The sequence below is a fragment of the Narcine bancroftii genome, chromosome 9, assembly GCF_036971445.1.
Source record: "Narcine bancroftii isolate sNarBan1 chromosome 9, sNarBan1.hap1, whole genome shotgun sequence".
Taxonomy (NCBI): Eukaryota; Metazoa; Chordata; class Chondrichthyes; order Torpediniformes; family Narcinidae; genus Narcine; species Narcine bancroftii.
In genome coordinates this window covers 39,497,702-39,525,027 of record NC_091477.1, presented here as the reverse complement: position 1 = coordinate 39,525,027, position 27,326 = coordinate 39,497,702, and the positions used below count along the sequence as shown (strand labels likewise).

Genomic DNA, 27,326 nt, shown 5'->3' with positions numbered 1-27,326 from the left:
TCTATTGAATTCTGCATGTCCACCCCAATGCCTCTTTGATGTCAAATGTTATTTTTCAATTAAATGTGTTTCTTGAAGGCCACATCAACTCCCATTTTCTTAATATGTGTTAAGACTGTCTTTTTATTAGTCTGTTTAATGCATTAACATTAAAATGTACAAACCTCATTACCTTGCTCATCTCAATAAAACATATTCAATCCTCTTCTAATTCCAATAAATAACATTTCATGCTCCAGTATGCATCTCCTCCAGCAACCCAGATAAAGAAAAAAGAACAAGTAAAACTACAAAGAATATATACTTCAATTTTTATAACTATATTGATATAAATAAAAACCTTTCCAGTAAGTTTTGTTTAAAAAATGCAATGCTACCTCCTTCCATTTTAAGGGTAGTTACCAAAGTCAGAAAAACACACATAATCCCACAATGATCAGCACTCCCCACTTCTCCCAACTCCTTTGGTACACTTAATACATAAAATTTAATTAGTTAATTAACCACATTTAAAATAGCTTCACAAAAATCAAAAAAGAAGAAAGAAAAGAAAAAAAGAATAATTATTTCTTCCATCTTAGAAAAAAAAGAAATAATTCATCCCAAGAAAAATACAGTTTCTTCTTGGAGTTGCAACTTTAGGGGAGAGTCTGAGCAAATTTTTCCGCATGGGCAAAGTTAGTATATAATCTATTTTGATCACCAGGAATAAAAATCTTCAAAGTTTCAGGGTATCAATGAATGAATTTATAACCTTTATCAAAAATAACTTTCTTAACTGAATTGAATTCTTCACTCAGATCAGGATTGAATAAAATTCTATCTCCTTCCCATTGTAATGGGCTTTGCAGTTACCTTGCCCCTCTCACAGCAAGACTTAAAACCTTCTGTCTTGATAATGCGGGAATTTAATTAACATAGGACACAGTCTTTGATTTGGAAGAGGCCTTGCTCAGAGATCTCCCACATTGTTGACATGAATTTTAAGGTATTGGAACACATTTACCTCAAATGATAACAACATTGGCTCAGAATAAATGGAGGCTCATATTTTCAATGCAGATTCCTCATTCCTCCAAAGGAATATGTTAGGCTGCAATTATTTCTAATCTTCATTGGTTGTCTTGTAGATATCATGAAAACAATGTTTGTCTCTGCAGATTATATAATTTTGTAGAAAGACAAGGTATATCTAAATTAGTTATCAAAAAACAGATAGAAACAGAAAATTATTGCAAAAGTCATTTTTAAAGTCCAGTAACTACTTCTGTCAAGGGAAAATTTCACCCACCTCTGCAACATTTCTTCCGTCTCAGGTTTTCAGGTCCTTACCTTAATGGTTTTTAAACAGATTAAAGAGTGAAGGCTTGAGAAAACCACTGTCATATCTCAAACCTTTCACAAAGGGAAAGTAAGTAACTCGGATAAATACTGCCATTAAAGTCTCTTCCTCAAAAACTGCCTTTGTTCTTACACTGGACAACGAAGATTTTGCTTCCTGGACACTTTTGGGTGTATTTTATTGGATTTTAGGTTACTGATCACTAAAATCACCTTAAAATGTCCATATCATGTACCATTTTTTAGATAAAAACTATTTTTGTGATTTCCTGTCATATTTTAAATCTACTTCAAAACTTCAAAACCATGAAGTGCAGCGTGTCATTGAAAATTAATTTTCTACATTCACACTTGAACGTCTTCCTTGCTGATCTTGGTGCAGTTAGTGATGAAAATGATGAAAGGTTTCACCAGGACATTGTGACTATGGAAAAGCGGTATCAGAGCAACTGGAATCCATCAATAATGGCCAACTATTGTTGGACATTGAACAGAGAGGCATCAGATGCAGAGTACAAATGAATATCAGTGGCAAAACATATTTAGGTCAGTTGAACTAATGCAATGTATCAACATGCACATGCAATTAAACATGATAAATTCAATAGAAGTTAGTTTAATGTTTCTCCAACTTCCTATGTGATACAGCAAATCTGAAATTACCATTGTGTTCAGCTTGAAGTTGTCTTTCATAATCCCCACGTTTTTTTTCTGGAAGCAAACCTGTTGAAAAAAAAGTCATCCCAGTGTTATCACCTCAAGTCCAGCTTCCCTTTGTTATTTAAAGTTTTAAACTCATTCCAATCCATGGTTGCAGCACAGACTCCAACACAGTCAAAAGTACCTACTGCAATATACAGCATCCTAAATGTAAGAAATAATAGCTCATTTTATGCTATGACTTTTGACACATTTAATAATACTAGTATTATTTAAGAGTTTGCTGCCTTCATTAGGTTGCTAGAATTCCTTCTCTCAGTACGCAGCATTATTAAAAAGCCAAAAGATTCTACAATGGTAGAGGTCAAGTTCCAAAATCCGAAATTCACCAAAATCCGAACATTTTTGAGCGCTGACTTGATGCCATAAGTGGGCACCAGTTTGTTACCAACCATCGTCACTCCTAGTCCTACGTGAATTACTCACTATGTTTTATGTCATCCAGCAGAATTTCTAGCATTTGGTGCTGCATTGATCTTGTTTTGTAAGCAGAGATCATGTTTTGTACAAAACATTATTCATGTTATTAAATACATTATTCCAAAATTTTTAAAAAATCCAAAATCTGAAACACTTCTGTTCCTATGTATTTCGGATAAGGGATACTTGACCTGTATTGAGTTTGGAAGGTTGGGGTGGTCAGGCTCAACATCACAGAGCAAAAGACAGGTGCACAATTGGGTGAATGGGGTGAGTCGATCAGGGATGGCAGGATGTCATCTGCATGCGGATGATTTGTTTGAGGTGCGTCTCGTGGCTGAGACAAAGGGCTGTGGATGTCAGTTACCTACTGAATCATACTGCTCCCTTTAGCCCCTGAAATAATCCTAGAAATGTCTGCCTGTGGCAATTATTAAAATCAGATTCAAAATTTACAAAATTCAGCCATCTACCTGATTTTCAACATTCACAGCGAATGACTGAGGCACGAAACATTGATTTTACTTTCAATGGATATTATGTGACCTGCTTATTTTCTCCAGCACTTTTGTGTTGCACCTGTTTATCAAAATTTACAACAGGTTTTAATGAACTGTGTACTGATTCTCAAGAACAGGATGCACAGGCAACTGGTGTAAAAATTATTGAAAGCTTATACATGATAGCTTGGATACAGTTTCACCAAAATTATTTTTAAGTTCCACTCGATCTCCAATGCTCAACATAGAATGGTTGAGGGAGATAGAGCAAAAGTACAGATAGGGCTGGAACTATGCAGGATCCCCAGATGCCTCATGTCATGCAGGGTCTGTCTCACAGCCAACGCGTAATATGGAGCACCATTCCAGATCCAAGGTGTACAGGGATGGTTGGTTAATTAGGTGTAATTGGGCAGCACAGATTTCATGGGCCAGAAGGGCCTTCTCTTGATCTGTATCATTAAAATTAAAATTAAGATTTTAAAAATCCTGACAACGTTCATATCCAGTAAAGTGAGAATGGGCCTTTAACAAATGGGAATTCTGAAAATCAATTTAATAATTTTAATGTCTCTGACATTTGCAAATTGAAATATAACATTAATTAAAAACACATTAACATACTTAGAAATCATTTTAAAAAATCAAACCAAAGCAAAATAATTAAAATGCAACTATTCTTCCTGATCCAGAGATGTAGCATCCTCCATGGTCAAAATGGTCTCAGACCCAGTGACCTGGGCCAGGATCGGACAGGGGGAATCCCCAGCATAATGTTAGAGAAACATGATAAAATTGTACCCTATCTCTGATTCCATGTGGTGCTGTCTGCCATCTAGTAAGTCTGGAGCTTACACACTGCAAGCACATTCACAAAACTCTTAGTCTTTCAAACAACTGGCCACCAGCCAACAGAAGCTCCAAAGTAACTCAACAGGATCTAGCTCAAAATATTTCCTTAATTTTCACACCACCATCAATCTTTTGATACATCCATTTGGCAACAATCTAACCAGCCGAGATATTTGAACACAATAGTCTAGACTGACACTCAAGTGCACTAGAGTTCAACACTATCAGAGAATGTCTCTTTAATATGAGGTGTGAGTTACTTCTGGGTGCTCCAGTTTCCTCCCATATACAGGTTGGTAGGTTAATTGGCCACTCATGTATAGTGGATAGAATCTGGAGAGAGCTGATGGGAATAAGTGCTTGATGATCAGGATGGTCTCTGGAGGACAAAGAGCTTGTTTCCATACTCTGTGACTACGACTCCGCATTAAACTGTGGTTCTGTCTGACCCTACAGGTGGATGTAAAATTTTGTATGGCATCATTCTTAAAAAACAAAGAGGGGTTCTCCAAGTGTCCTGTCAATATCTATCGCTCAGTCAGCATCTCAAGTAAGGCTGATCTTGCATGCCATTAATACATGGCTGTTTGAGAGAATATGTTGAGTCCACATTTATTGTTCCTTATTGTACAACTGTAACTATCCAACAAAATGGTTAATTGGCTAAAAACCACTTTGACGTCACATCGAAGGTGCTGCATCTAGTTTCACTAAGTCCTGCCTTTGATTTGTACATCCTTTCCTCTTGCAGATATCATTATGGGTACTGCAGAAGGGATCTTGTCCTTCCATACACAAATAGAAAATCTAATTTTTGGATTAGTATCAAAGTGAATTCTGTGAAGCTAAATTTGGAAGTGCAAGTCACAGTTGCAGGAGGCATGGTTCAGAGATAGATATTATAAAATGTTCTGACTTGCCATCATGAATAATGTGGAATCCAAAATAAAAAGCACATCGTTATCAGCAGTGTGTTATTAATACTCTCACTTAGGAGTCACAAGAAAGTGAAGAGATTATATACAAAAATCCCAGACTAAAGTATAATTTCAAAGATGCCTCAGTGTCATTTGGGTTTTTTTTTCCAATATTCAGGCAGAATTTCTATATATCATTAACTGTAAACTGTACTAAAGAGATACTTATATAAAAGAGTAAGAAATGTAAACAAACTGATGTGCAATACAGAAAATAAAATATTTTATTTTATATAAACATGCAAAGTAAGAGTCTTTAAAAGAGTCTCAGATTGAGTCTGTTGTTTAGGAGTCTGATGGTGGAGGGTTGCAACTGTTCCTGAACCTGGTGGTGTTTGTGGCACCTATACTCTTTCCTGATGGCAGTGGCAAGAGCATGTTCCGGGTGGTGTATATCTTTGATGATTGTTGCTGCTCTCTGATGGCTGTGTTCCATGTAGATTTTTTCGATGGTGGGAGAGTTTTGTATGCAATATACTCAGGGCTTTTCACTCAGGGGTATTGATGCCCCCATACCAAACTGTGATGCAGCCGGTCAACACGCTTTCCACTATACATCCATAGAGGTTTGCCAGGGTTCCTGGTGTCATGCCAAATCTCCGCAAACTCCTGAGGCAGTAGAGGTGATGACATGCTTTCATCCAATGACATTACTATGTAAGGTCCATGAAAGATCCTTGGAGATAAAGTGACTCCCAGGAATTTAAATTTCCTCACCTTCTCCTCTTCAGAAGCCCCAATGATTACTGGATCATACACCTCTGGTTTTCCTTTCCTAAAGATCTACAATCTGCTCCTTGGGTTGTTGTTAGTACACCATTCAGCCAAGTTTTCAGTCTCCTCCCTGTATGCTGACTCATTGTCCATTTTTCTACAGCCCAAGTCATAGGTGTAAAGCGAGTAAAGCAGGTGGCTAACTAAGTACGCAGTCCTATGGTGTTCCAGAGCTGATGGGAGATTGAGGAATGACGTGCTTTCCCATCTGCTCTGACTGGAGTCTGGAGGTGAGGAAATCTGGGATCCAATTACACAGTGGGGTACTGAGGCCCAGGTATTGAAGTTTGCTGATTAGACTTGAGGGGATGATGGTGTTGAAAAAGAGCATCTTGATGTGTGTGTCTTTGCCGTCCAGGTGTTCCAGGATTTTATGTAGAGCTAGTGAGATGGTGCCTGCCATAGACCAATTGCTGGGGTAGGTAAATTGGAATGGATCCATGTCATTGCTCAGAGAGGAGCTGATATGCTTCAACAGCCTCTCAAACACTTCATCACTATGGATATGAGTGCCACTGGCCAGTAGTCATTTAGGCAGGTTACTACATTCTTCTTGGACACCAGCGTGATTGAGGCCTGGTTGAAGCATGGCCTTGTTCAACATTCCCTCATTTTTTCTTCCCTATACTTATGCACATCATGATTCTAAATCAGTTTGAGTTCCAAGCAGTGATAAATATGTCCTTGACATATTTGCCTCTACGAGCACAATCTTGCTCTGTGACATAACATGACAGTAACATAAGGAAAAACTCACAAAATGATCTTGTATTGCTTTCATTACTTCATGAAGAAATTATTAATAGGAACAGCTTGTAAATCTCAGTGAGCTTTTGGTCAAGACTGTTTGTGTTGGAGTCTTGTCAATGTCTGAGCCCCATACCTTGGCGAGTCATAGCATTACAAGCAGAAGGCTGATGAGAAATAGTTGGAGAGAAACACACAAAAATAAATGTGTTGTACCTGTAATTTTTATTTTATAATACTGAGGAGATTATTTATGAAGTAACCACTAAAGTAACTTTAAAGAACAGCATATTGTAAAGCCTTCAACATAAAAATCATTTGATCTGTGTAAATATTTGCTTATGGTATTAAACACCACTCACATATCATGGGAAAATCCTTTAAATTATTCATGTTCAAAGGACTAAAGTATAAGTTTGGTATCAATTAGATTTATTTTCTCTTAATATTCTCTTCCCTTAGCTGTGGTTTAGTTTCATACATATTGGAAACCACTAAATCACGCAAACAGGCTTTAATGGTCAAAACCTCCATGAAATAAAAGATCCTTTTTAATGACTAATTCAAGAATCAAAGGGAGATCAGGCTTATGCAGTATGAGGTCCTAAATGGTGCACTTTACGCGCAATAATAAAAAAGCAAAACTAAATTCGCTATTTTATGGAGAGCAGAAAACATTGAACTAGATTGTCAAGACAAGATTTTAACCAGATATTTTTTCCTTAAACAAGGTGTGAGCTGAACAAAGGAAGTCGGTGTTAGTATGGTAAATTTTAGTAGCCAATAAATTTTTGATTCTTATCTTGCTTGGAAGATCTAAATACCACGTAACAGTAGCTAATTCCCTTGCGGACAAATTATGGTGTTCGTTATCAGTTTTATCCTGAATTACATCGTTCAATGTAAGATATCAATGATAAAGACGAAATCCAGCTAAGACATGACTGGCTTCCTTTTTTTAAAGATAAAAAAATAACCTCTGCTTACAAGGCTCCAGATTAGATCTCAAAGAAACCATCTAAGTTGAGCCTATTCAATGAATTGTTATTTACATAGATATTGTTCACTTAATCATTTAGAATAACTTTTAACCTTATCAAAAACTCTTCCAAACTCTTTGCATTTTAATGATAATTTCTATTGTTTTCTCATATTAAATTAAATGAATTCAAGAGAAAGGAAACTACAATGGATTGACTCTTGGCACAAAATAATAATTTCAGTCATAGTGGCCACTCATTGGCATCAATATTATAATCATCTAATTCTGCAATATGCTTCACCTCAGTCCCAACCCATAGCATACATTGGTACAAAAGATGTAATGGGTTATTTGATCAGCATGTAATATTTAATGTGAGACTTCAGAATGGAACTGGGAGGATAAAAGCAGCATGACAAAGGTCTGTAAACTAATACAATTTGCTTGCAGTTGCCTTTAACCTGACTGCTATCAGCGGATGATGAAAACGTACAGTCCAGAACATTTCAGAGAGAACCTTGAGTAGATTGGAACACTTGCCATTGTGCAACCATCAGCATTCTGCTCCCTATTGCAGCATAAAAGCATGATGTGACAGTCCTTATAGCCATAGCAACTGAGCTGCTACAATTCCCCTGCCTTTGTGCAATGAATATAACTTCAGATCCGTGTCACATCCATGAATAAAAAATACACTTCAACTCAATTCAGTTAAGGCTTTAGCTCAAGTGTCATTGTGTCTACATTGTTCTCATTATAAATTGCTCCTTTATATATAGAGGATATGCAATTTGTAGCTTGTCATGACTAAGAGGAAATAGATGCAAGATTGGGCCATTAAGCTCCAGATGCCTGCCCTGCCGCTCAATAAGATCAAGGCTAATCTTTTATCCAGCTCCACTGTCTTGCAATCCTCCAATGCGTAAAATTCTGAAAAGGAGTTTGGATGTCGATAGGATCCCCCAGTGACAAAACAACTTGTTTAAAGCAATAGTAACTGATCAGGAAGTAATAGTAAGGAATAGTAACTGATCCTTTCCCACATTGAATGCTTTAACTCTATCTTAGACAGGTGATAAAAAAGCAAGGAAATTACATGAACCTAGAAATTCTCTCACTGCACTCAACGTCTTCATTCGCTCCATTATCTCTTTTGTCCTTCTAGTCCCACGGATGTTTTTTCCTCTCTGATCACAGGATTAAATGCAACAGAGAAGATGTGTTCTGCAATTTGGTCTATTCCACCTTCCAGCTTTAAGAACCCTTCTCTCTTTCCCACATTCATTCTTGACAGCAAAACTCACTCCAAGAAGGTCAACATCAGTCCTGGGGTCCTTCTGTCAATGCCTGTGGTCTGGCAGGTCTCCTCCCTCCCAGTTTTGCTCTTAAAGAAGGTGTGTTCAGTGCTTTGTTCTTGAACTGACCATTTCCTGCCCATTGTGTCTTTCTCGGGGGGGGGGGGGGGGGGGGTGGGGGGGAGGCAGCAACATTGATGATGATGTTGAAGAATCTGTGCTCCCAGGCTACAATAACATAGCAATTCTCAGGTCTTTTATTGCTAGATTTGACTTTGAGAGGCCTGATGGTCCAGGTTCTACATTTCAAATTGGGGTGTAGAACTTTGCAATGTATGATTCCTTTTAACTGGAGTGATCATTGTACACCAGCTATTACACAAGATGGGCAACTGGAATTAGACTCTGTCACATTATATTAACTCACACGCATTCACAGATTCTTGCCTGAGGCATGTTGGCTTTCATGGTTAAAGGAAAATCCATCCTTCTCAACAGGTAACAAAATTGCATCAGGACAAAATAACCAACCCTTAGATACACAAGCAGTATTAGAAGAGTTACAAGTGAAGACCTAGGAGTGTCCTTGTCAAATGGTAGCCAGAGATAGAATGACCCTGGTGCTAGAAAAGCCACAGAGTGTTGAATCACAGTTTCAGCAGAAATGACTTGGACACTGGGGGAGAAATTATTCAGACAGATTTAGACATCATTAAATAACCAATGGAAAGCTTTCCTGACTTTTAAGCAAAAGCGCTAAAAGGACATCAAACTTTTTTCCAAACTCTCTCTCACAGTGGGAGAGTCAAGGAAGGGAGGGAGAGTTGTTGGAGCATTGGGGCAGGATGTGTGAGGAACACATTAGAAGCTGTCAGCAGAGATATGGGGGAAAGAGAAAGAGTTGGGGACTGACCACAGGGTCAGAGGAAAGGGGGAGGAAGAGAAGAAGGGAAGAAAGCAGGGATGAGTATGAGGGAAAGGGTAAGGTGAATAAGGTTCGAAATGGGACAAACGTGGGATAAAGTTTGGGTGTGGGGAAAAAAGAAAGGAGATTTGGAAGCAAGGAGGATAGAGAGTGAGAGGCTTGTAGTTGGGGAGGGCGGTCGATAAGGATGTAAAATGTGAGAAGGAGGCAATAGGAATGTGCCTGATATAAATGAATTTCTGCTGTGTATAATTCCTTCCTCAATGGTTTGCACTTACTGTAAAACATTTATACTCCACTTCCAGTGATCCTGGCACGCTGTGAACTCAATAGAAACAAATTTCAGATGTGATGCATATCAAGTTAATGCCACTAAGTCAAGCATTTAGTGTACACAACTGAGGTAAAATGACACCATAGATCTCCATGCTTCATACTTAGGTCAAAAGTAATAGCCGACCCTCTGCTGAATATTTCATAGTTTTCATTGACTGAATGACTACTGTTAACAATTTGTGGTTTAAAATATATGTTGCAAATGCCATGAAGAATAAAAATCAGAAATAAAAGCAATGTTTGAATTATTTAATGGACCAGGAAGTTCTCCAATGATATTATCAATGAAATGGATGTCAGCAGATCTGCTGAATTTTCCCAGCATTTTCTTCTTTTACTTCATTAGGAATTATTCTTGCTGTATTAATGTTAAGAATATGATTAGAAAGAACTGTTAGAGTTCCTATCATGCCTAGTATGTTCTCCTACTTTCCTGTCAATATCCTTGACCACTGCAAATATATTTCAATATCCTGAGTTACAATCATCTCCACATATATTGAAAAATAAACTCTATTTTACATTCTAGGAAGCTCATTTTTTCAACTTGAACACAGGACCTCATTACTACAGTAAAACTCCAGGTATCCAGCACCTCTAGGAATTGGTAGATGCCAGATAAGTGTATTTTCCAGTTGACTGAGATTGTGGGTTGAGTGACTGATGAAATAACGATGAGGTGTACTAATTTTAAATTCCCATATTTTTTACTTATTTATTTTCCTCAATTTCTTTTGCTGGTTGCTTGATGGGGTATCAGCACTGATTCACCACAGCTTCCAAACAAATAAAGAATACACTCACTTGTTCCTATCAGCGCACCATGATTTTTATTATTATTATTATTATTATTCGCTAGACACAACATTGCATTCTTCAAATCCCCCCAAACACCACCCAGCTAAACTCCTCTGACGTTCTCATTGGCTCACTGCCGCACAGGTGATCTTAATACTCTCATTCTCCTCTTAACACTTAACACAACCACGCATGCGCTCTATTACCCTCGTGTGTTGCATCGCTTACGTCAACAGTGGCGGCCGGCACCACTCTCATTGAAGGGAACTATACATCCACAACAGCCCCCCTCATACTGATTAGAACTGTCCCACTACATAATGGTCGAGAGGGTTGATAGTTAGGCCTGACCTTGTATGCTAGTGTAAATGATGCACGATCTGAAGGGCAAGGGTGTGACTGGTCCACTGACCCCGACTCCAATGCAGAACGAGGACTGTTGATATACTCCGGTTTCAACCTGTCGATGGACACCGTGTTGGTTTTTCCATTCCTATTGATCACAAAAATCTTTGGGTGGCATTGTAAGACCTAAAAAGCACCATCGTAAATAGGCTGAAGTGGTTTGTGAACAGTATCATGGCAGAGAAACACGAGTATAGTGTTGTAAATCATTCGGCACATAGACTGCAGGTGACACCTGCCGCATAGGAGTAGGCTGGAGTAATTTTATGTTTTCCTGAAGGCAATCAACTAACTAGCCAGTTCATAGAGCTTTGTGCTTGGACTCAGATTCACAAACTCACCTGGCAAGATTAAAGTAGTGCCATATACCAGCTTTGCCACTGAGCATCCAAGATGTGCCTTAACAGCAGTACGCACTCCAAGGAAAACCATGGACAAATGTTCACTCCAAGTAGATGCATCACCACCTGCTGTTAATGTTGTCTTCAATTGTCGATGGCCTGTGGATATGGGTAATGCCCAGAAGATCAATGAGAGCTTGGAACAACGCCGATAGGAACTGAGACCCTCGATCCATTGTAATAGTGATTGGAACGCAGAAAGATGGTATCCAATGATCCACAAAATCCCTAGCAACCACCTCTGCAGAGATGCCAGTGAGAGGAATGGCCTCCTGCCACCTGGTAGTCCGGTCTTCACACGTGGAGTATATCCCATGATGGGCCTACCAAGTCTAGGTGCACATGCTGGAAATAGGAGCCCAGAACAACAAATCCTCCAGCTTGGATTTTGTGTATCTGGAGACTTTAGAGCATTGACATGGTGAGCAGGTTCTTGCCCAGAATCCAACACCCCGTTTAACATGAGGCCAGGTAAAATGTTCCATAACTAGTTTGATTGATGCTCTTCTACATGATGAGGTCAACATTAAAGGAACCTCTGTTTTCAAAAATCATTTTCAACAGGGTCTGGTCCAGCTAGCCTGTGCAACCTCCTCAACATCCTATTGCCTAGGATGTCATCAGCCAGTAATTGGGCAGTATGAGTCTCCCTAGATGGCTGAGTACACCACAGAATAGCCACCTTAAGCATGTCATATGGGAGAATACAATCCAGATTCACTAAGACATCCTCGACTTCACAGGCAATCTGCTCTGGAAGACGCTCCACGAGTAAACCATACTTCATCTTCTGACTTGTACACTGAGGGCAGAGAAACGTGCTTTGAGGATCATGAGCCATGCTGGTCCATTATTAATGAAAAAGGAGGGGAATCTTTCGTTTGATCTCCCCAACTCCTCTTGTAAGGGGTTTATCCTTATCACTCTCCATTTTAAATTAGAAGGTACTGTGAACTCACAGGGTCATCACTTGTAACAGCACTGATTTACCACAGCTTACAAACAATAAAGAATATACTCGCTCGTTTCTATCAGCGCACCATGAAGTCATCTTTCTTTGATTATTCACTGGACACAACATTGCATTCTTCAACTCCCCAAACACCACCCAGCTAAACTCCTCTGACTCTCTCATGCCAGAGAAACACATGTGCACTATTACCCCTCCCCCTCCCCCCCCCCCCCCCCCCCCCGCATCGCATTGCTTACTTCATCAGTGAGGCCTGACACCGCTCAAAACAAAGGTAAATACATGACAGGGACAAAGCTGCCAGTTGCTTGAAGGTCAGATAACAGAGTTTTACACTTTTAGGTGAAAAAAAAAACAATACTAATATATAATGAAAATTCCACAAATTAACAAAGGTACTTATTAAAGATTAAAGGTATAAACCTTGTACAAGCAGTAATCAAAGAATCACAAAAAATACAGTTAAAAGCCATTTAGACCATCATGTAATAGAGCATTCCTTGAACCTTGCAAATTATTTTCCTACAAGTGAAAAATAAAATCTTCAAAATACTCATTTGCAAATCCTTTTTTAAAAAAAATTAAATGACATTAGTTGTTTTCTCTTCTTAAAGTTTAAAGGAAAATTCCAGTTGAACACTTTGTGCCTTATTACTTCCAGCACTTTGTGCATGGTTGGGAAGGGATGAAGGAACAGTATTTAGTGTGACAGGTAAGTCTTGTAACAGTTTCTAGCAGATCCAGTGCTATAACATTGTGCACTGGTTGTGCCATAAGGTGTGGCCACTGCAACCTCAAGCAGATGCTGTCAGGTTAGGAAAAGGAAAGACCTGCCCCAACAAGCATTGAAATGTTTGGCAGAATGGCATTATCACCATGTTGTAATCACATTATGAGCAAGAGAAGTTTAAATCTTGGACTTCTGATGTTGCTCCACTGAAGTAAATCCCTATTTTCTAAATCATGATCGAAATGACTGCAAACGGTGTGAAAATAGCTAAATACAATTATTATATTAATAGAACCATGAAAATTAATCTGTCACTGTTTCACTCAGGAAATAGTAAAGTTAAAAGAAAAGAAAAAAAAATCACATGATCCACAATTTAGCTTGCATCATCTTGGATTATTCTCAAAGTTGCATCTCTTTAAGTTATGACAACTTTCTCCCGAATAGCAAAGGATATCATAGAAGCATTTCAAACTAAATTTCTCTACGAGACATTTGAGTTATGTGCAAAACGACACTGAAATAAAAAAAAACAGTATTAGATCCAAACTAATGAAAACCTTTAAAATGCACATTAAAGACAATTATGTCCATTTGTTTTCAGGATCAAAATACCAGGGAATTACACATATTGTTGGTGCTACTCCTCAGACTTTCTTTACCTTCGTCCAGTTTGTAAGTCCTTTAAAAAGGCTTTCCATCTGCAGGTTTCAAGCATGAAACTTGAGCTCTATTTCCAAAATAAATTCTGAAGTATTTCCATTAATAATAAAGGAAGTCCAAAACCAATAATAATAATCAGAATATTTCCCAGTCTATTGAAGCAAGTTTGAAGGTGTGCTATTTTTAAGTTTTATGCTTCTAATGCTAAAAAGCACACTGGAAATGGGATATATTGTTTATATTGTGCAGAAATGAGAGCACAATATGGCATCAAATTATTGGAAAAAAACAATCTTTTCACTCAAATGTGTACATCCAAAAATGCAGCATCTGTACAGTAGGTTAAACTCAGCAAATATGTTCCAACAGATCATCAGAAATGTTGGAACTTTAAATATCAGAAAAAGATTCATGCAAATATTTTCTAAAAGGTGAACATTAGAGGATTCTACCCTAGAAATATAATTAACATTAATATTAAATCAACATTAATCTAGGATTTTAGCTTTATGGAACATTAACAGCTATGTTTTCATACTGATTTATTGAACGATCATTAACATTGCAAAGTTATGTCTTGATCAGCTTGACCTCCAACTTTCCAGTTTATCATTTCTAAAAGTTATCTGTAGTTTAGGTTGACCTCCACCTTCCCATTTAGTAACAGGTGGCTCCACAAGTTCACAAGCTGATTATTCAAACAGAGCATATGAGCTTATGTTCAACTATCGTGACGATCGATCACAAACTGATGAATGAAAAGGAAAACTATAAATTTAACCTACTCTGTAGCATTAGTGACTTTGCTACAATTGGTTTGTAAAGGAGTAGGGTGCCTAGCTTTGTTTTTATACAGGTCAGCTCTTTGACATAATTGCTATCATTTGAAATGCATTAAATCTTCTGCAAGAAAGGTTTGGGAACAAAAGAAGAATGGTACTTTTTGTTGTTCAAAATAACATAGCTTCCCTGTGATTTACTGATTGTCATAGCAAAAAATATCCCATACTTTAACATTTCCCTAAAATTAAAATTCTCCCAGTTATTGGCAAGTTAGCAACAATCTGAACAGATTAAGAGACTTCTGGTCCACAGATGGCAAAAATCACACGTGTAGAAGTGTAAGAGAGATCAGAGTATCAGATTTTATTGAGGGGTAGAATTCCTTTCTAATACTTTGCATGAAATCTAACTGAGAGCTCCGTGCATCAGCTGCAGTCATCTGATCCACATTTTCCTTGAGTAGCTCATGAAAATATCCCTAATATTTTCTAAAATTATTACTTAAAAGTATCTAAAGGTCCTATTTGTTCCTAAATTTGTACCTTGGTCCAGTTGTTGTATCTTCTGTTGACAGTAATCACCATCCTGAATGCGTTTGGGTCATAGTCCAGTTGGTAGAACTATCTGATATTACAATCAGCAACAAAAATGTAACCTTTAATCAGCAAAAAATGTAATCAACATAAAAACAGAATCAAAGTGGCCTTAATATTATTTCCATATACATGCTCTCCAAATCTCCCAACTATGTTATAATCTGGAGAGTATCAGTTAAAAATAAAATGAAATCAGGGAAGTTGACCTCTAACTAGCAGCAGCTACACTTGCTGCCATTTTTATAGGAGCAGGTAGTGTACAGTACTTGGGTCTCCTTTTTGAGATAGAGGATCATTTTGTTAGCTTACTTAAATTAGATGACCCAATTTTGCAGTTGAGAATGTGATTTAAATTTAATCACTAGGTTTCTCAAACAAACCTGAAAGCTGGAGGAATGGAAGTGCTCCATTCATTAGCTGCAGGAAATTTCCAGCTCACTCTCTGTCAAATGCAGCCTCTTCCGACACTCACTTGCCATCAGTTCCATTCTTGCATCCCCAATTTCTTCCCTTCAACCTTAAGCTGAACTGTAAAATCTGCCCCTTATCCAAACCTGGACATCCTCGGCTCCAACATCACCCGACCATGCCCAATTTTGAAGGATTGCCTGCAGTATTCTGGCCCTCATGTAAGTGACCAGTAGTCCTCGATTTGCCCAGAAGTCCCGTGGTAAAGATTGGTAGGACTAATGCATTTTGGGTCTCTCCCCCATCAAGTTTGCATTCCTCCACTCCTTTCTAACTTTGCAGTAAATAATCAGGCTATCATATTATCAGAAAATGTAATGGTAGCAGCTTGATAAGAGATGAGAGTTCTCAGCATAAGGAGGCACTATATGTTTATGGCTGGTGGCAAGAATTGTAACCCATAGCACTTGTCCACTACATGAGCAGAGCGTTTCTCCTTCAGCATTATTTGACCATGTACTTTTCTTAGATTGACTTCTGCATGTTTTACTTATGTTTCTCTCATGTATGTAACATGCCTAGCCAAATTCAAATCCACTTAAGCATTCACTAGGGTAAAGGTCAAAGACAAGGCAAATCTTTTTTAGAACTTTCTTGGTTATACTTTAACTGGATTTTACTAATAAATACATTTCCCTAAGATAATACTTAAAGCAAAAAGACATACTATGTGACATTACATTATCAATAGAAATTGAAGTGGGAGTAAATTTGTAAAAATGTTATTCATTATCACATCACTGTTCCTGCCTTAAATGTTATGGCTTCTTTTAAACCATTAACTATTTTTAATGCAGTTTCTCCACTATTAGTGGTATCATTATTTGGACGAGTCTTTAAGTCAGATCACTATCTGCTCTCTCAAAATAAGCATAATATATCACATGTTATGATTTAAATTAGAGCCAGGGAGGTTTTCTTTACCCGTCTATTATCCGTCGACCATTGTTAAAAATCTGATGTTCTGGAAATTCTCTGCTATTGTCAGAACTTGCTGTGTCTGAGCTTCCATGTTTACTATATGATAAAATTTATTACACTTAATTAATATATGATTGACACCTTCACTTTATTATGTCCTGGTCACAAAGAGGCATAAGCCTCGAAGTTCATTCTTACCCAGAGGCATGCTAAAGAGTTATTGTGCAGAGCATCATCAAATCATTGATTGTATGCCCAATGGGGCAAGATTCATCACTAGCTGATGCCCAAATCATTTGCATTGACTCAATGTTGAAACCCTTGACATAAAAGGTCACTAGCAGCCATTCCTACACTTCACTTCCCCTCACCAAATCCTTCAATCTACTCAAAGAAGGGATAGATGAGAACAGTTAAAAACAAATGATAAATGCATTTTATACTGTTGCAAAAATGAAGTGCAACAAGTAGCTCAAATTTAAAGGCAAGATACAATGTTAATGGCAGGACACTGAGCAGTCTGGAAGAACTGAGCGATCTTGGGATCTGTGTCCATAAAACATTCAAAGCTACTGCACAAGTTGATAATGTTGTTAAGAAGGCGTATGGTTCATTGGCCTTCATTAACCATGGGACCAAGTTCAAGAGCCCTGAGGTAATGTTAGAGCAATATAAGACCTTGGTTAGATCCCACTTGGAATATTGTGTTTTTTTCTGGTAAGCTCACTTCAGGAAAGATGTGGATGCTATAGAAAGGGTGCAGAGGAGATTTACAAGGATTGGAAAGCATGCCTTATGAGGATAGGTGGAGTGAGCTTGGAGAGACGGAGGATGAGAGGTGACTTGATAGAGGAGTGTAAAATGATGAGAAGTATTGATCCATGTGGATGACCAGAGGCTTCTACCCAGGGCTGAAATGACTAACATGAAGGAGCATGGTTTTAAGGTACATGGGAGTAAGTACAGTGGGGATGTAAATTGTAAATTTTTCACTGCTGGCAATGGTGGTAGAGGCAGGTGCAAGAGTAACTTTTAAAATATGAAATAGGTACATGGAACAGAGAAAAACGGAAGGCTGTGCAGCAGGGAAATTCTAGAAGGTTGTAGTTAGGTCGGAAAAACACGATAGGCTGAAAACCGTGTTCTGTGCTGCAGATCTCTACGTTCTATGTTCTCAGTGAAAAAAAAATTGATTGTGATGAAATAATTATTAAAAGGTTCCTTCCAACCATTTAATTTTTTTTTTAGTTTCTGGACAGTGAAATAAATAGTGGATCTTTCTTTCCATTTTCATTAGTAAGAGAAATAAAATTTATATCGATCACAGATGAATAAAAGGTTTGGGGGTAAAGTGATGGCTATTTTTGGCAGATGACAGAATAGAAAATGAATCTAATAGAGGAAACTTGTGTAAACTGCATTAAATGTAATCCCAGCACATTTCATGAAAGCTAGGAAGAGTGCCAAAGTGTGGTTAACCAAAGAACAGGGTTTGCTTTTCAGGGCTTTTCATAACTTTTCTGTTTTCATGAAAATCTTGTGAAATTAAAAACCCTAGAAATATTTGTCTCAAGCTTCAGCGCTGTGAAATAGAGAGAAAAGTAAACAACTAAATCAAAATCTAACCAAAACGGTGACAATTAAAAATCCTACATTTGTGAGACTTTATTTAGTGCTGTTCATTTTGTGCAAAACAACTGACATGAATCATTATTGAAGCATAGTTGTCAGATAACCAATATTATTAGCATGTGCTCTGTGGTGCCAGAAGAAATTAATCAACAATCACGATTAACGAAATCCATATGGACTTTTTGTTTTAGCTTAGGCTGAATTTCTCTACTCAGTTTTCCACTGAACGTGTGATTATGAAATTGGGTTATTCATAAAGTCAGGAATGTAATTAGTTATATTCTTTGCAAGTTCCTTTTGGATCTAATACAAAATTAGGCAACATATCATTGATAATATTTTGTGATTTAATGGTAAATATATATAATTATCATGCAGTAATCTGCCCAGTGGTACTGACTTACACCATTATGAAAATTTTCAAGTGTCTGGTGATGGTGATGGTGCACCTCCCAGAGACATTGAACCCATTTCAATTCAACTACAGACAGAATTGTTCCATTGATAATGCTATAGCCTTGTCCTTCCACTTCATCCTGACCCACCTGGAGAACGATGCCTCATATACTAGGCTGCTGTTCATTGTCTTCAGCTCGCCACTTAATACAATCATACCCCAGAGGCTGTCCTTGTTGGATTCAACACCCCTCTCTCCAATTGTAGTCTGAATTTCCTAACGGAAAGACCATTGTCTTTCCTGGTTTGCAGTAGAAAGTTGAGCACCGTCACGCTGAGCACTGGCACACCTGAGGGGTGTGAGCTCAGCTCTCTCTTGTTCACACCACTGACCCACGACTGCAACACCAAATCCAGCAACAATGGTGAGTAGCACTACAGAGAAGAGGTGGAAAATCTCATGAAATGCTGCAAGATTAACAACCTGGACAAGATGAAGAAGATGATTGTGGATTTCAGGAGGACCAGGGTCGACTGCCCTCCACTACACATTAATACCTTGGTAGTGGAAAGAGTAGTGAGCAGCAAGTTCCTCAATGTCCACTTTAGAAGTGACCTATCCTGGACACAAAACAGATCCTCACTTGTCAGGAAGGCACGACAGCAACTGCACTTCCTCAAAAATTGGCTACCGGCCACAAACCTGTCAACTTTCTACAAGAGCACTATCAAGGGTGTCCTGGCTGGCTGCATCACAGTGTAGCATGGTTGCAGTAGGGCAGGGGTTGTCAACATAAGACCCACATACGATAAAAGTTAGCTGCTTGAGAGCCACAAGACACGAAAAAATATTACATTCATGTTTTACGTGCATATTATGTTACAAAAAAATTTATATACTTATCAAGGAATGCATGTACATAATATTTATCATTTAGTGGGTCAACTATTACACTCATACTCATTTTGACTGCAGTAAGTACCTGCATCAATCGGGATGTTGGGAGCTCAGATGGGCGGGCAGCTGGGGCCTAGGAGAGAGTCCGCAGTCAGTGAGTTGGGAGCTCTGGTGAATAGGCAGCTGGGGCCTAGGCAAGAGTCTGAAGTTGGGGCGTTAGGAACTCAGGAGGGCAGGCAACCTGGATCACACTAATTTCACTGCCCGCAACACAGCCACACATGCCACAATCACGCCACGGCCACTAAAAGTACCATAGTGAGCACTAGCTCATACCATTCTTGTCTCAGCCAACATATTTCTACAAGCCACACATTATATGTCAAAGAACCACATGTGACTCACAAGCTGCATTTTGGCCACACCTACTGTAGAGCATCAGATCGGAGATCAATCCGCAGGACCAGAGAGAATCGCTGAGGTATCACTTTTCCCCATCAATGAGAATTACTTGGATCATTGTCTACTCCTACCACTCTGCATGCAGCATCTTCCAGCAACTCCTGTCAGGAAAGAGCTACAGGAGTATCAGATTCAGCATCACCTGGCTGAGAAACAGCTTCTTCCCCAGGCAGTGAGACTGGTGAATGACTGATGAACTTCTCATACAAATACTGCGTGATTAAACTATTTATTTACCAACAATATTCATTTATTTTAATATTTGTATTTATGTACCATGCATAATTATCATTTGTGTGTATGTCTGAATGTGTGTTTGCAGTTGGTTGCACCAAACGCTGTTTCATCAGGCTCTACATATACAATTGGACGATAAATAAACTTAAACTTGTAACATCAACATTTCTACAATCCTCCGTAGAGAAATATAGGTAGCCATGTAGGTGGTCATGTTTAAATAACCAATATATTTGATCACATGCTATACAACCAAAAGCACAATGTGTGCATTATATTGGTGGGCAGACAGGAATAGTGAGGGTGTGACGAACTGGAAAGGTGCTGTGGGACACTAGTGGCCTTACCATACATGTAGGATTCATTTGTTCCAGATGGACTACACTAGTCAAAAGCATTGCAAACCTTCAAAATTTGGATGCTGTTGCATCAGATATCATGTCACATTCCTACAAATGCTTGATGGTATTCTGAAAATCCAATATGTCCAATTTGTATAGCCCTCATAATCAGTTTCAAAATGAGACTTAGTGTCACGGTCTAAGGAGAATGCTGATATCCCAGCGATTACAGAAAATAGGTCAGAGTTTTCTTTTACCTTTAATCACTTTCAACTATTTGTTACTAGGAGATTTTCCATACAATCTCCAATCATGTAGTTATGGGCTTTTGTGTGAGGGATTAGTTTCAGAGCTGATATTGGAACTATTTGTTTGTTTGGATTTTTTTTATCCAAAGAGTTGGGTCTTGCCCATTGAAGCCCAGGAATCAAATGGACCCATTATCAAGCAATAGACACATCATCCCCAGGATGTTCAATGACCAGAATGATCACCGAAGACATTGATCAATCCCCACCTCCAACAAAGGAATCACCAGTCTCACATACTGTCCATGCAATTCATCCAAGCATTCACCTGTCACCAATATCACTCAGTCAGATCTCCTACTCAAAATGATCTGCACACATCCACTACTGCTATGTATTTCATACACATTTCACAAAGGTTCCACACACAACCAACCACTCATCCATGGCGAGCATACCACCAAATCAGCTTCACTGATGCATTTCCCTCTCTTGCAAAAATAAGCCGGCACATTGGTGGCATTATCAATAGCAGACAAAGAGGGGCAAGAGCGGATCCACTGATAATCTGCTCAGGGGTAAAGATTGCTGGCAATTATTGGAGTGATTGTCACAGGTGCCCTGGCAAGAATGAATCTTTGAAAAAAAAAGTTCAAAGTTCAGATTTATTGTCCTAGTACATGCATGACATCACATACAAATCATATACAACCCTGAGATTCTTTTTCCTGCAGACCAGGCAGAATTTCGACTTCTCCGTTTTTCAAAAAAAAGCTGTACTCAACAAAAGAAACATATAGAAATGAGGAAAATGAAAACAAGAAGGCAGTCCAAACAATTTGTGCAATATAGAAAATAAATATTCAATATTAAAATAATGTGCAAAGTATTCGTCCAGATTGAGTTTGTTGTTGAGGAGACTGATGATGGAGGGGAAGCAACTATTCATGAACCTGGTGGTATGAGTCTTGTGGCATCTATAGCTCCTTCTTGATGCTAGAGGCAAGAACAGAGCATGTCCTGGGTGGTGTGGATCCTTGATGATTGTTGTTGCTCTCTGACAGCAGCATTCCATCTAGATATCCTCAATCATGGTGAAAGTTTTGCCTGTGATGTACTAGGCTGCATCCACTACCTTTTGCAGAGCTTTCTGGGCAAAGATATTAGTGCACCCCCCCACCAGACTGTGATGCAGTCAAGCAATGAATTTTCTGCTACACATCTGTCGAAGTTTTCCAAGGTTTTCAAAGTCATACCAAATCTCTACACTGATGTGATTTCTTGTTGACGACATTAGTATGTTGGGTCCAGGAAAGGTCCTCCAAAGTGGTGATTCCCAGGAATTTAAATGTATTCACCCTCTCCACCTCCGATTCCCCAATGATCATTGGATCACACACCTCTGGATTTCCCGTCCTGAAGTCCACAATCAGCTCTGGCTTTGGTGACATTGAGTGCAAGGCTGTGTTAGTTCACCATTCAGCTAGGTTTTCAATCTCTCTCCTGCATGCTGACTCATCGCCCCTTTTATACAACCCACTACTGTGGTACCATCAGCAAGGAAGAAAGTCATTTAAAGATATCCTTCATTACTTGTTGCCATGTTCTCCTTGGAAGATGAACACATAGTATTTGATGAATTTTAACACAATGCAACCTGGCATTGCAGCATTATACAAAGATTAACATCTCAACTGCTTTCATCTCCCTAAATAATCCATTCAGTACCACACAGTTCAATTGGCCATACAAGCATGCAAAAGAAAAGTTCCATCTTGTATTTAGGGGGAAATGTGCATACTCTTTTCAATGCAACCAACCAAATGCTTCTTCATCTTTCAATCACCAAATAATGCATTAAAGAAGGTCACACAATCATGGAAATAATAGCCCTTCTGTACCAGCTGTTTGAATGTGGCATAAATTCGAAGTATGACAAAACTATCACTGCAGGACCATTTTGTTAAGGTCATCATTTTTTTTTTAAAGTGCATGAAAGTGGTTTGAAGGAGGCTAATAAAAATAGAGAGTTCTTGGAAAATTGAACCATTTTTAAAAATGCCACAACCCATTGTTGAGTCAGATCCAAGAAGCTCTTCTGAAAAGAAATTAGTAGCTTGAAAAGGAAGGCTGTGATTAGACTAATTTATTTACATGGAGAAGGGACACAGGTGAAATTCCTTAGTTTCTGTGCCAAAGTATTTTTTTCTGGTACTGTTTGAAAAATGATTTACAATTGTAATATGTAGGAAACACCCTGCAATTGTTTTGCAACATGTATACCTGTGTAACTTTGAACAGGAGGGATGAGGAGACAAGCATTCATATAAATAGGTTTCATCAGCTGTGCCCCCAAAGTGCTTGGCTACCAACTGATTGCTTTTAGGTACACTCACTGCTGATCACTTCTGTAGTTTATTACATAGTGGTGAATTCACTGACATCAGGCCTACTCGTCCAAACGTTTGGCATGCAACAGACAGAAAAGACAGAAAGCAGGATGACAGCCATCAAAAGTAAAGGACTAGTTTGAGCGGATGTGAAGTGGATAGAAAAAATGAATTGGCTGCACAATGTCTACAAGCGACGAGACCTGGCAAATGGGGAACAGAAACATAGAGATAAAAATAAGGGAGATTGCAAAGCCTGGTAAAATTGTATGATTCTTTATATTTTCTCCCTCTTTGCAATTAGCTGTCCCTCTGAAAGCTCATCCAGGTGTTTACAGCATGCAACTTGTTTTTGCATTAGTGTTTAATTAACTGATAATGCTTAATCTTGCTTTGTTCTATAACAAAGAAGCAAAGCATTGCTGACATGAAAATATTAGTACACAGTGGTGTGGAAAAGTACCATTCAGCTGGTGTTATCACACATGGAGAGACCATGAAAATTGTGTAACATATCAACAATCCAAGATCCCAGCCAACTATAGAGTTTTGTAATTCCCAAACTTAATCAACATGTGCATTCCTCCTTGGGTAGTTTGTGGATGAGTATTCTAAATTTATAAATAAATTTATGACACTAAAGTAGCTGATTTTAATCTCTATCGAAAATTCTGTGCTTATTAACCCTTCCATTATGTTTTTCAAATATTTGCAAAATCTTGAGGACCCCTTCCTGAGTTTTGGAAGACAATGTTACCTTCTAAGAGCACTGTATTAGATTACAGCAACAGAAGTAACAGGAAAGCAAATCAACTAACACCAATGTTGATTACAGAAAAGCAAAGACCTTCTGGAATGCCTTGTCAACTTTATGGCCTGGATTTTAATTTCTGTGAGCCAGTGGTTTGGGAGCCAGACCAAGGTTAAATACCTTGAAGCCACCTCCAAGCCGATGACATGCATATTTAACCTCAGCATGTCTTGCTGGGTTTGGAGCAACACCCTGGGGACAGGCAGGTGCATTAAGAGTGATGTGAACCGAAGTTTCTATTTTTAACAGAGTTTGTGGAGGGTTGCTGAACTTCCTGGAACAGGCCAGCGAGCTCTGCGGTAAACAGAAGGATGTTGCCGTCACTTTACAAAAGTCAAGCTGGGTCCCCAAGCACACGTAAAAATTTGGAGCATTGTCAACAACCTCTCAATAAATGTGGTCAATGCCTCAAGGACTCTTCACTGTTCCCTTCACTGAATGTTAGTTCAAAGTTGTTTTGAAAACTTTTATTTATCAAGTTTGAGTTCCAAACTTTCAGATGCTTACTAAGGGGACTGACTTTGGACACTCTCGACCATTTAGGTGACGGGAAGCCCAGTATTGCAATACTTCGGGACATTATGAAGGACAATTAAAACCCTGATAAAGTGTACAGGAAGATAAGAGCTGTGATAAAAACTCAAGTCAGTTGGACATAGTCATTGTAACTTGGACAAAGGAAGATATTTGTGGGTATTTAGGGCATTCATCTAAGCCACGGGACCTCATAGTAGATGTTCCACAGGACATTTGGAGGTGAAATCCATTTCCTCAATGACCCTCGGTTTTGAGGTCAGATTTAGGGATGCTCTGATGATTACACAACTTTTGATTCTCTTTGCAAATCTTCAGAAAATGAAGTAGTCTACAGTTTTGTGCAGCAAAAAGGTTAAAGAGCATTTAGATATGGGATGGTGTGCCAGCAATGAGCATGTCATTGAGGGAGTTGAGACATTGAAAGGCGTTATTACTGCCCCCACCCCACCACCACCACTATTGAGGTAGATGGGAGCCAGGTTGGGATGGGCCGGGGGGGGGGGGGGGGTGTTGTTCACAATTGACCAGAAACATACTGAACCATCCTCAAAAAGAACAGGGTGGATATTCCACAGCAAATGGCCCACCCCTTGGCTATTTACTTGTCTGGTTGAGTGCAGATCTGACAACACTCACAAAGTTTACTCCCACCAGGGCAAAGCAGCCTTATTGATTGGCTACCCAACTTAAACATCTACTACCTGTCACCACCACGAATGCAACATGTGTGATCTACAAAATGCACTGCAGTTACTTGCCTAGGCTGCTCCAAAATGCACAGTCTCTTCTGCCAAGAAAGACAAAGGAAGCAGGCACAAGGAAATAGCACAATCTAGAATTTCCCCAGCAAATCACACACCACCCTGACTTGGACATTGTTCAATGAAATTCCTGAAACCCACTTCCTATGGTACTAAAAGAGTAACTTCATGGTAAGAAATGGTGTAACGGTTCAAGTAGGCAGCTCTCTACCACCTTATTAAGGACAAAGAGGGATGGGTGTCAGCCAGTGTCCACATCCCAGAAATTAATTTAGAATATATTTCCTACCTGCCCCCACTCTTCTTGTTCTAGTGCAAACCTTTCTAACAAACAGTCATGTGTACTTGGCACACTTTCTCATTGCTCAGCATTCAGCAGAAACTAAAAAGAAAAAAAACACTTCCAAAGCTCCAAGTATATGAGCAAATCCAGAGAGTGGTGCCCACACATAATGTTCACATATGTCAAATTAATAAAAGGCAAGCTGTCCAACATTACATAAAGCACACATGTACTTGCCAATCTTTACTTCCCTCTTTCTTGAATGCCTTAGAGGTCTGACCCCTGTGGTTTGAACAGAGACATGGGCATAGGCAGGCGGCTTGAAACCCTTCATTAAAAGTTGGATGCTTTTTCTGAATGTATTCCACGTTTTGGAGGTGCTAGATGGACAAACCCTTCCAATTGCAATATTGTGATGGCAGATTCAGCCATCAGAATAGAAGGCAGAACAAGGAATACTCACAGATTGGAATGGAACTGAGGTGCATGCTTTCATGTTGTTAACGGTTGGTTCTTTGCTCCATAGACAAAATAGATCAAAATATCTGAGATCCATTCATACCTTCTACGAGATGATCCAGCTTTCCAGATGGGGAAACTACTCTGTGAGTCTGTGTCAGGTTAGAAATGGATAGGAGTAACTACAAAAAAAGGAAGAAGGCCATTTATCGTCCATAACTCCCTCTCAATACAATCTGTCCCACTCCCTCATCCCATCCTCATAGCCCTCCAAATTATTATCTCTCAGATAATTACCCAGCTCCCTTTTGAATGTTTTTTATTGAGTCTGTCTCTACCTATATTTGATTTCATTACAGATGTTAATCATTCATAACATTTAAAAAAATATCACTTTTACCAATCACGTTAATTCTAGTCATGATGTCTTAGAGTCATGGAATTTGACAGCATAGAAATAGGCCCTTGTACCCAACTTGTCCATGTCAACCAAGATAGTGTAGTGAGCTGCACTGATCCACAACTAAACAAGAACACAGAAGTGCAGACTCACACTGGACTGACATCACAATGGTCCTGATGGGAGTGGTGCTGATAAGCTCTTGGAGAGTTCCGTTGAAGTCAGTTGGTTGGTTCAACTCACTCACAGCTTCTGTGTGGTTTTTTTCCTTTGTTTGCTGCACAGCACACTGACCAAAGTGGTGACCCTGACGGTCTAAAATGGCACTTGGACTCTATGATGAATGACATGAGCACACAGAATGCACTCTCGCAGATGCTGCTGACCTTTTGGACCTCACTGGTTCGAACAGGCTGAGGGTCAGTTTCAAGTCAGGCAGATCACTGCAGACTCCACAAGATATTACTACGTGTTCAGTTCGCTAGACCAGGAGACTGCCGGATGAATCACCGACTTCTTATGTCAGTTGCCAGCCACCGACAGGTATGTGGCAATTAAGGTGCTCCTTACCTGCACCTTCGGCCTTCCCCGCTGCAAACAAGCATGTGCTCCACATGGACAGCCTGGGTACCGCATGCCATCTGCCCTTATGAACAATTTGCTGGCATTAATGAACAGCCACAGGCCCTGCTTACTGTTCAAGCAGATATTTCTCAAACAGATGCCAGAAGTCATCACAGAAGACAACTTCAGCGACCCATTCAGGTTAGCATCTTGTGCAGTTGTCCTGTGGTGTATCAAGCAATATGGAAGGGCGTCCATTGACCTAGTTGCTGCATCATGTCCAGCGATTCATCTCTCTCCCAC

At 39.1% G+C, this 27,326-nt stretch overlaps 1 long non-coding RNA gene across 7 annotated transcripts in view; it reads right to left on the bottom strand.

Annotated features, from left to right (window-relative positions):
• LOC138742888 (uncharacterized) overlaps positions 1-26,582 on the bottom strand; it is a 30,363-nt gene extending 3,781 nt beyond the window's left edge. The window contains exons 1-6 of one of the 7 annotated variants that reach the window (XR_011344494.1): positions 26,460-26,582; positions 26,064-26,241; positions 15,162-15,274; positions 2,005-2,064; positions 1,007-1,154; positions 165-249 (exon numbers count right to left, since the gene is read on the bottom strand). This is a non-coding gene — a long non-coding RNA (uncharacterized lncRNA). The remainder of the gene's footprint in view (positions 1-164; positions 250-1,006; positions 1,155-2,004; positions 2,065-15,161; positions 15,275-26,063; positions 26,242-26,459) is intronic. The other 6 variants (XR_011344495.1, XR_011344491.1, XR_011344493.1 and 3 more) reach the window with 6 other exon arrangements.
• Between the last annotated feature and the right edge of the window lie 744 nt (positions 26,583-27,326).